The sequence below is a fragment of the Aquarana catesbeiana genome, linkage group LG08 (assembly GCF_042186555.1).
Source record: "Aquarana catesbeiana isolate 2022-GZ linkage group LG08, ASM4218655v1, whole genome shotgun sequence".
Taxonomy (NCBI): Eukaryota; Metazoa; Chordata; class Amphibia; order Anura; family Ranidae; genus Aquarana; species Aquarana catesbeiana.
Window position 1 is genome coordinate 299,698,629 of NC_133331.1, and position 9,107 is coordinate 299,707,735.

The following is a 9,107-nucleotide window of genomic DNA, read 5'->3' on the forward strand; positions in this document are numbered from 1 at the left end:
ACTTAATTCATCTATGGAATGGTCAGGTGTTTGGCCTCCACCCAACCCGCCCAGATTCTATCAAATTTCTTTGGACAGTTTCTTCCCATATATGTTAGTTTATATAGGGGCCAGGGCTGCATTGATAAGAGAGAGCCATAGTTGTTTAGTGGGTGGTTGAGGCTGGTTCGAGTTGAGGAGAATCGCCTTTCTGGCATACATCGCTGTGTAAAAAACAAATAATTTTTTCCTTTTGGGGGCCTCAAGAAAGTCACATATGCCCAACAGGAGAGGGATAGGACTGTAGGGGACCCTGATTTTGCCCACCGAGTTAATATCATCCAGGACTGTCTTCCAAAAAACCACTATCCTTGGACATGACCACACAGTATGATAAAAATCTGCATCGTTTGAGCCACACCTAGGACAGGTGGCTGTTCTATGTGTATAAATTTTAGCAAGGCGCGATGGGGAATAATAAGCCGATGCAGAAATTTCAACTGGGTAAATCTATCCCTAGAGGAGATGGTCAGAGTTAGGTATTGCTGCACCCCCTCCTCCCAGTCCTCTTTAGTGGAATGCAGAGGCAGAATTCCTTAGAAGACAGGAAGTGATTTCAACTACAGACGGGCGGTTTCTAGAGATAAGACAGTTTGCAGGACGAAGAGGAGGATATCCTTACAATCGGCAGCAGAGGAGGTAATACAAATTGTTTTATACTTACACCCAGTAACCCCCCCGTCATGTCCATCCTCTTCCTCCATAGTCACTGTGATGTCTTTTATCTCCAACAGATACTAGATATAAATATAGAGTATTATAATATGTACACAGACACATCCTAAATATATAGAACAGTTTATCCAACTGTCCATCCAGAGCCTCTGGTTTATAGACCGGATACATCCTAAATATAGAACCATTTATCCAACTGTCCATCCAGATCCTCTGGTTTATAGACCAGATACATCCTAAATATAGAGCCATTTATCCAACTGTCCATCCAGAGCCTCTGGTTTATCCCCTTAGCACCAACCATACTCACATATGCAGCCTCAGCTTTAGGGGTTTTACCGGGATGATATGCAGCTGCATGCATCATCCCGCTACCCTTTTTTAGAGCGGACGGTCAGCTCTTCAGGGATAACAACTGATGCAGCTAAAAGCTGCTCGGCTGTAATCCCGGAGGAGCGAGAGGGGATGCCCCCCTCCCGCCGCCTTCCGCTGCTCTTCCCAGGCCTTCTGTCCCACCGGGAGACCCGATCCAGCTAGAGAGAGACTGGAAGGAAGCTGGAAACGGCTTTGTTCCAGTCTGCTTTGTGTAAACACGGAGGCCACGTCACAACGTCACTTCCGGTTTACTCGGTCTACTCTTATTTTTCTTTAATTACGATGTAAACACAAGCTGGTTATTGGCATTCCTTTCCTCACGCTGACAGCATGAGGGGAGGAGAGCCGCTAACCAGCTTGTGTGAAAGAGACATCTACACTGATAATTAGGGCACTGATTATCCATGTCCTGATTATCACTGCAGCCCCATCAGAGGCCACCACTGCTGCCAATCAGTGCCCATCAGTGCTGCCAATCAGTGCCTCCTTATCAGTATCACCTATCAGTGCTGCCTATCAGTGCTACCTATCAGTGCTACCTATCAGTGTCCATCAGTTCCCATCACTGCCGCCTATCAGTGCAGCTTCATCAGTGCCCACCAGTGCAGCCTATCAGTGCTCATCAGTGCCACCTCATCAGTGCACATCAGAGAAGGAAATAAACTACATGTAAGCAAAATTTTATAAGAAACAATGAAACACTTTTTTTTCCAAAGTAATAGGTCTTTTTTCATTTATTTAGCAAAAAATAAAAAAAACTCAAGTGGTGATTAAATACCACCAAAAGAAAGCTCTATCTCTGTGAAGAAAATTATAAAAAATGTATTTGGGTACAGTGTTGCATGACCGCGCAATTGTCATTCAAAGTGTGACAGCGCTGAAAGCTGAAAATTGGCCTGGGCAGGAAGGGGGTGAAAGTGCCAGTAGGCAAGTGGTTAAACTGGTGGATAAATAGCCTAATAGGAATGACAAGGAGTTTGAGATAGATATCATGATAAAGGATGCAGCAGGTTACTTTGATCTCCACAAATATAGTAGTAAAGCTCACTTTCAGGGACTACAGCATGCTGAGCAGTTTTGGAGTGGGGGAGCTTGTAGAGGAATGAGTCAGGAGAATGATGAGAGGTGGCCAGGGTAGATTTTGCAATGACAAGTATTCCATATGTGGTGATTCAGGACATTGGAAGAATGACTGTCCTCAAGCATGGTCCCAGTCTGGCACACAGAATGTGCCGCAACAGTGGTTGACACCTTCCCCGTCGGATGGGAGTTCTTTGAAATACCCTATGCCCTGACAAGGAAAAAACAATAGGGAGGTGACCTCCATGTGTGCTCTGATTTCCAGTAATTGCCATGAAGCCCCTACAATCAAATTATTGGTAGATGGTAAAAATGTACAATTTCTCATAGATATGGGAGCACATCCTCCTCCTTTACCACTCCCTGCCCAGGCTACAGCCCGGGTGGACATCAGGTGACGTCTTCCCGGATCATGCCTCGCACGTGCCCTTGGGCCACGCTGCATTATGATCTGTCACCAGCTGTGCCCACATGACACAGCCGATGACTGATCACTGTACCAACCTGCTGCCAGTACCATGTGACCGCTGTAACTAATCACAGCAGATCACATGACAATTGTAAATAATGGATGGCTTCCTTTCAAGCCTTCCACTGTGTACAATTGTGTTGCTGGCTGTGATTGGTCACAGTGATCACATGGTACAGACTGTGCCATGTCATCAGCTGTGGCCAATCACAGCTAATCACAACAAATCAAACTGAATGAATTGATTTCATTCAGTAAAATTCTTGCTTATAGCAATGAAATTCACTGCTATAGGCAATCACAATGTGCAGAAGAAAAAAAAAAAAAATCCTGATCACTTCCCCAAAATAGTACAATGTTACTATGGTAATATTATATTGCTCTGATCAAAAAGTGGTAAAAAATGTATAAAAAAATTATATATATATATCTATTTATATATTTTTTTTTCCTACTGTCACCAGTCAGTGTCTCTGTTTACCGCCACACCAGTTATATGATGATGCTGTACTGCACTGGTAAAAGAATGTAAAAAAATAAATAAAAATCCTTTTTTTTATTTTCTCATTTTCCAAAACAATTATGACAAACAAATTACAACTTCAAAAAAACAGCCATGCCTCTTACTAAATAAGTTGGACTGTTTAATTCCAAAAAGGGGTCATTTGGGGGGATTATCTGTACTGTTCTGCCATTTTTGGGCCTTAAGAAATGAGATTGTCCTTCAGTACATCAGAATTGATCAATTTTCAGATTCCTCCCATAGTTTGAGGACTCTATAACATTTCTACAGACTAAATAATAAACACTGATTTGGATTATTTTCACCAAAGTAATGTCACAGAATACATTTTTGGGCTAAATTTATGAAGAAAGATTATTTATTTGCAAAATCTTATAACAGAAACGAAGAAAAACTATTTTTTGTTTCAAAATTGTTTTGCCCTTTTTTGTTTATTTAGCAAAGTATAAAAAACCCAGTGGTGAATAAATACCACCAAAGCTCTAGTTTTGTGAAGAAAATACAGTATATAAAATGTAATTTGCATACAGCGTTGCATAACCACGCAATTGTCATTCAAAGCTTAGAAAGCTGAAAATTGTCCTGGGCAGGAAGGGAGTGAAAGTGCCGGTATTGAAGGGGTTAAAGGAGGGAGAATATCCCTGAACTCTGACAGAATGTGAGCCTTCTGTGGGTATAAATGGGGTCCTGACAAAGACCCGGGAAACCCGTTGTTTACTTGTGAGCAGTTTAGATGATAGATGCACGGTGTATCACCCTTGTAGAGTCATTCCCGGGTGCTCTGTGAATTTACCTGGAAGAGAATTAATGGCCAAAATAAAAGTAGTTATAGCAATTGGAGATGGGGGAAGGGTGGACCTTACTTCCCCTTTCTGCATGTTTGCAGAAAACCGATGATGAGTTAGTAGAAGAAACCACAAGAGGGTCTGGCTGCAGAGTGGAGCTCCACCGATGAGAGGAAGCAACCTCTGCCGGGTTAGCCCCCTCATATCAACATTTTTGAAAAAATCTTATGCAGTTTGTTAGATCTTTGTTGGATCAGGTTAGATCAACCGTTGTTTGCATTAGATCTCATACAGAAGAAGCAATATTAACAGTTATTTGCTGGGGAGCTAACCCTGTCATCAGCCCCCCCTTATCAAAAAATGTACCAAACAATTAGCTATTTTGGAAGCTGTTTGTTAGATCCGACAAGATAAAGTGGTTTTAACGTTAAATCTCACATAATTAGAGAATTATTAAAGTGGATGTAAACCCAATGTCATCCTTTCTAAACTACTGTCATAGGGGTTATCTATAAGGATATACATGCCTCCTGCATGTATCTTTACCTGTCAAATGTCTCCCCTCTGTCTGTTATTAGACCCGAAAAACTTCATATTCTGTGGGTGGGTCTGTTGTCTGGAGCTCCGTGGGTGGAGTCGTGATGTCAGTAGACTCCCTGCCCACCTCTACACTCCCCTGTGTATTTCTAACACTGAACTTCTGCTGAACTTCTGCTATGATCTCTAACATTCAGTGAAAAGACAGGAAAGTAACCACATGACTTCAGCATGCCAAATCATGCTGAGGTGTGGAACAGCCAATCCTTGCAGAGCTGCTGAAGAAAGGAGTGGGGGAGGGAATTAAAAAATACTGCATGTGTCTTAGGCTGAAGCACGAGATATGTAAATCACTTGTCACTCACAGCAAGGGGGAGTATTTGACAAAGTTTTTCTCAGTTTGTCAAGAATTATCTCACTGAACAATAAAAGAGGATTGCTCAGAGATGGATTAACTCTGTGTGGCAAGACTGGGCTCAAATGATAGGAAATCTTATACTCTACAGTATGATATAAAAAAAAAAAAAATTCGGGTTTACATCCACTTTAAGTGATTAATGAGGGGGCTGCCCCCCTTATCAAATGTTTTGGCCAAAAGTCATTCAGGCTAATAGATATTCCTTAGATCCGTTAAGATCAAGTGGTTTTAACGTTAGAGCTCACATAATTTCAGAGATATTCCACATAAAAATAGAGATATTAGGTGGTATATAAGGATGGGTTGCCCCCCCCACGTGCAATTTTCTGGCCAAAACTCATTCAGGCTAATAGATATTCATTAGATCCAGTAAGATCAAGTGGTTTTAATGTTAGATCTCACATAATTTCAGAGATATTCCAAATACAAATAGAGATGGTAGGTGGTACAGAAGGTACATCCATCTTCAACCGTCTCTGGATGGTCTCTGGAACCGTCTTTGGATAGTTTTTCAGGGGGTGCCTGTAGTCTCTCCTCACACCTCCATTCACCTCCCTGCCTCATGGTGATCTCTCCTCAGACCAACAAGCTTAAGTCTTTAGCTAGTCCTCCCTTCTTGCAAAGTAGGCTGGACTTGGTAGTTCCACCCCCTGTAAAAATGAATGGGGCCGTTTTGTGATGAGACTTCAAGTCCCGTGGTCCACTGCTGCTGCTTGAATGGCTCCCTCTCCCTGCCAATAGGGACACAGAGAAGAGAGCAGAGTGGGCGGATGCCTGTGAGTGAGCACCGCTCGTCACTCAAGGAAGAGGAGAGGGAGGGGGGAGAAATCCCTCACAGGGACTGACAGGCATGCTCTCCCTCAGTGAGTGCCTGTGTCAGTGTCTATTCAGTCCGGCGGTCACTAGCAGGAGGTGGGGGACCACGGGTGACAGAGCAGCCCCCGCTACACACTCCCCCCACCAAAGAACCTTTGGTCCACCAAAGGAGGTAAAGAGTCTATGCCCTGTTACATGCTTTTGATATACACACGGAAAAAAAACAGGTTAGTGTACACAGGAAACCATACAATTTACATCTGCATAAAACCCTGGCAGAGGAACATCCCAACAATTAGCATAGGAGGGGAGGTTGTCCTGCCTACAGGCCACCTTAACTGGAATAAAGAATAAAGGAAATTTGGGACTTTGAATGAAGCAATTGAATAGTGGAGGTATTTTTATCAATATAAAATTATTTAACATGTATGTAGAAACAATGAAAAAATTATTTCATGCATATATAAACAATCGTGCACAAGGCAAAAACAGGATGGATACATGGATGCAAATATATCAACACAAAATCATAACGAATACATGGTATTGATGTAGATGTGTAAAATGGCATGGCATGAAAATGCCAATGGCAACATGCCCGATACTGGCATCTCTGTTCACATGATATGCGTACATCTACTGAGTAACATAATGACAACATCATCAAACATGATAAGTAATGGGTAAATGTCATTCCATATATGGTGTGGCTGTGGCATCAAATAGAGCTTGATGCATTTCGTGGGTATGCCCACTCATCAGGAGCAGATGCGACAGGAATTCCTAAAGAATATATGAATGTATGAATGAAATGAACCACACTCAAAATAGAGAGGAAAAAATATCAGGAAGAATGGATCTTTGAACTATATGGGTGGTTGAACCAACCAAACTTACCAACCAGGACAGTGAATGCGGCATGTGGTAGCTGGCAAAAGGTGAGCTGAGAGCACAACTTCGCAGCGGGAGCTGGAGTGGCAATATATCGGGATGCGGCACCAGATAGTGTTGGGAAGTGCAAAATGTGAGAATAATCTCCATATGGCAAATAATGATGATGTGTAGCTCATCAAACAGGGATATCGAGTATGTTAGTATATTGAGTATGTATATAGTTATAACAATATTAAGTTATACATAAGTAATGAATAATACTAGAACCAGTATAGCTCCGAAGGGGATGATAGCTGGAATATAATTAGTACAGCTTACACCAATGCCACATCAATGCAAAACCAGCAAAGCAATATGGCTGCTGTGCAAAATCCCAGAAGGATACTAGCTGTATAGACAGCTAGCTCCAAATGGGGAATGAATATATGCCACCCACGCCACGTAAGTGAGCCAATGGAGGGAAAAGGTCCGCACCTGAACTGAGCGTTCACTCAGTAAAAGGCGCAAAAGCTCCCTCACAATGAAACACGAGGGTGTTGACGCTGAACGTCGGCGTGATGATGTCATAACTGTCGTCACACGCACGGCGTAGGTGACGTGGCGCCGATGCGCGAAGAGGCGCCCACCCGAACCTCCCGCGCACAAGAAGTGCAAGGGGAGGAGGGGGAGGACCCACTGGACGCATCGCAGCTCCCACACAAAGAAAAGAGCACATCGCCACCCGGGCATCCAATAAACCACAAAGACGCACAACACTGACCAGGTGGCAAGCAGGAATAGGACACCTGGACATAAACAAAAATGTGAAATCGCTAGAATGGTGCCGGGAATATTGCCTATAAATAATGCCATGAACACGACTGATAAATATAAGTAAAAAGTAACAATATGAGTAAATGTCCCTAATAAATAAACCTTTACAAAAGGCACCCTATCAGTGAGGGCAAACCTCACACAGGGATGACAGTGGAACACTGCCAAACCCAATCTTCAATTGCTTCCATCCCTATGCACAAGGAAAAAAGAGGAGGCCACCTTACTGGAATGGCCCAGCTAGATGTGCCAGGGGGTGAGTTGGGATTGTCCACCACCAAATCTGCAGTGGAAAGGGTCAGTTGCTTCAAGAGTCCTTTTTGAACGACCTCCTCAGAGTTTTCACTCAAAGTAGCATATGTTAGTCTTTTGGGCGGGTGAATAACCCTTCGCTCTCGCTGTTCTTTAGGTTCTGGGGTTACAGGCGCACTGGTCTCTTCTTCCTGCATAACAGCTTCAGCTTCCTCTTCAATGAAGGATGGAAAGTCTTCGGCGTCTGCTGTGAGCAGGGAAGATTGAGGGTCTTCCAACTCTACAGAAGGTGGACTTTGAGGTACAAACTCAGGAGCCTCTGGCCTGAGAGTCACCTCAGTCACTTTGGGAGGAGAAGAAATGGGGGGGGGGGGGGGGGGGGGGGGCAGGCAGTTTGAGACAGCCACAGTCATTCTTTCTCTCTTCATTCTTGCTGTTTTAATCTTCAGCAAGGGTTACAGACTGAGATCTAGTCACTAGCTGGGATCTTTTATGTAGAATATCTCTGAAATATGTGAGATCTAACATTAAAACCACTTGATCTTACCTGATCTAACGAGTATCTATTAGCCTGAAAAATTTTTGGCCAGGAAATTGCATGTGGGGGGGGGGGGTTGTAACCTGTCCTTATGTACCACCTAATATTTCTATTCTTATGTGGAATATCTCTGAAATTATGTGAGATCTAACATTAAAACTACTTGATCTTACCGGATCTAATGAATATCTATTAGCCTGAATGATTTTTGGCCAGAAAATTTGATAAGGGGGCTCCAGCACCCCTCATTATTCACTTAATAAGGCTCCAACTATGTGAGATCTAACGTTAAAACCACTTGATCTTACTGGATCTAACAAATAGCTTCCAAAATAACTATTTGGTCAATTTTTGGATAAGGTGGGGCTGATGACGGGTAAGCCCCCCCCCCCCCCCCCCCCCCCCCCCCCCCCCCCAGCAAATAACTGTTAATATTGATTCTTCTGTGTGAGATCTAATGCAAACAACGGTCAATCTAACAAACTGCATAAGATTTTTTCTAAAATTTTGATATGGGGGGGCTAACTCGGCAGAGGTGAACATAGATGATTTTCAAGATGAAGGAGGTTTAATGCCGACATACCTTTTGAACCGTGAAACGTTTTTTTTTCGGGTGGAGATCCATGTGTGTCTCAATCTTGGTCCTGTTAATTGGCATGAAGGGGGGGCAAAAACATGGATTGTATTCTTCTTCCAACATAAACATGAACTTCCACCATCATCAAAAATATAAATTGGTAAATAATAAACAATTGCCTTTACAAGGACAGCACTTTAACTGAAAGTACAAAACCTACCAAAAATATCTTGTATTTCTGCAAATCCCAGGCTTAATTAATAGTAACACCACAATGGCTCAGTATGTGCTGCAGACTGCAGTCACTGGAGCTCCA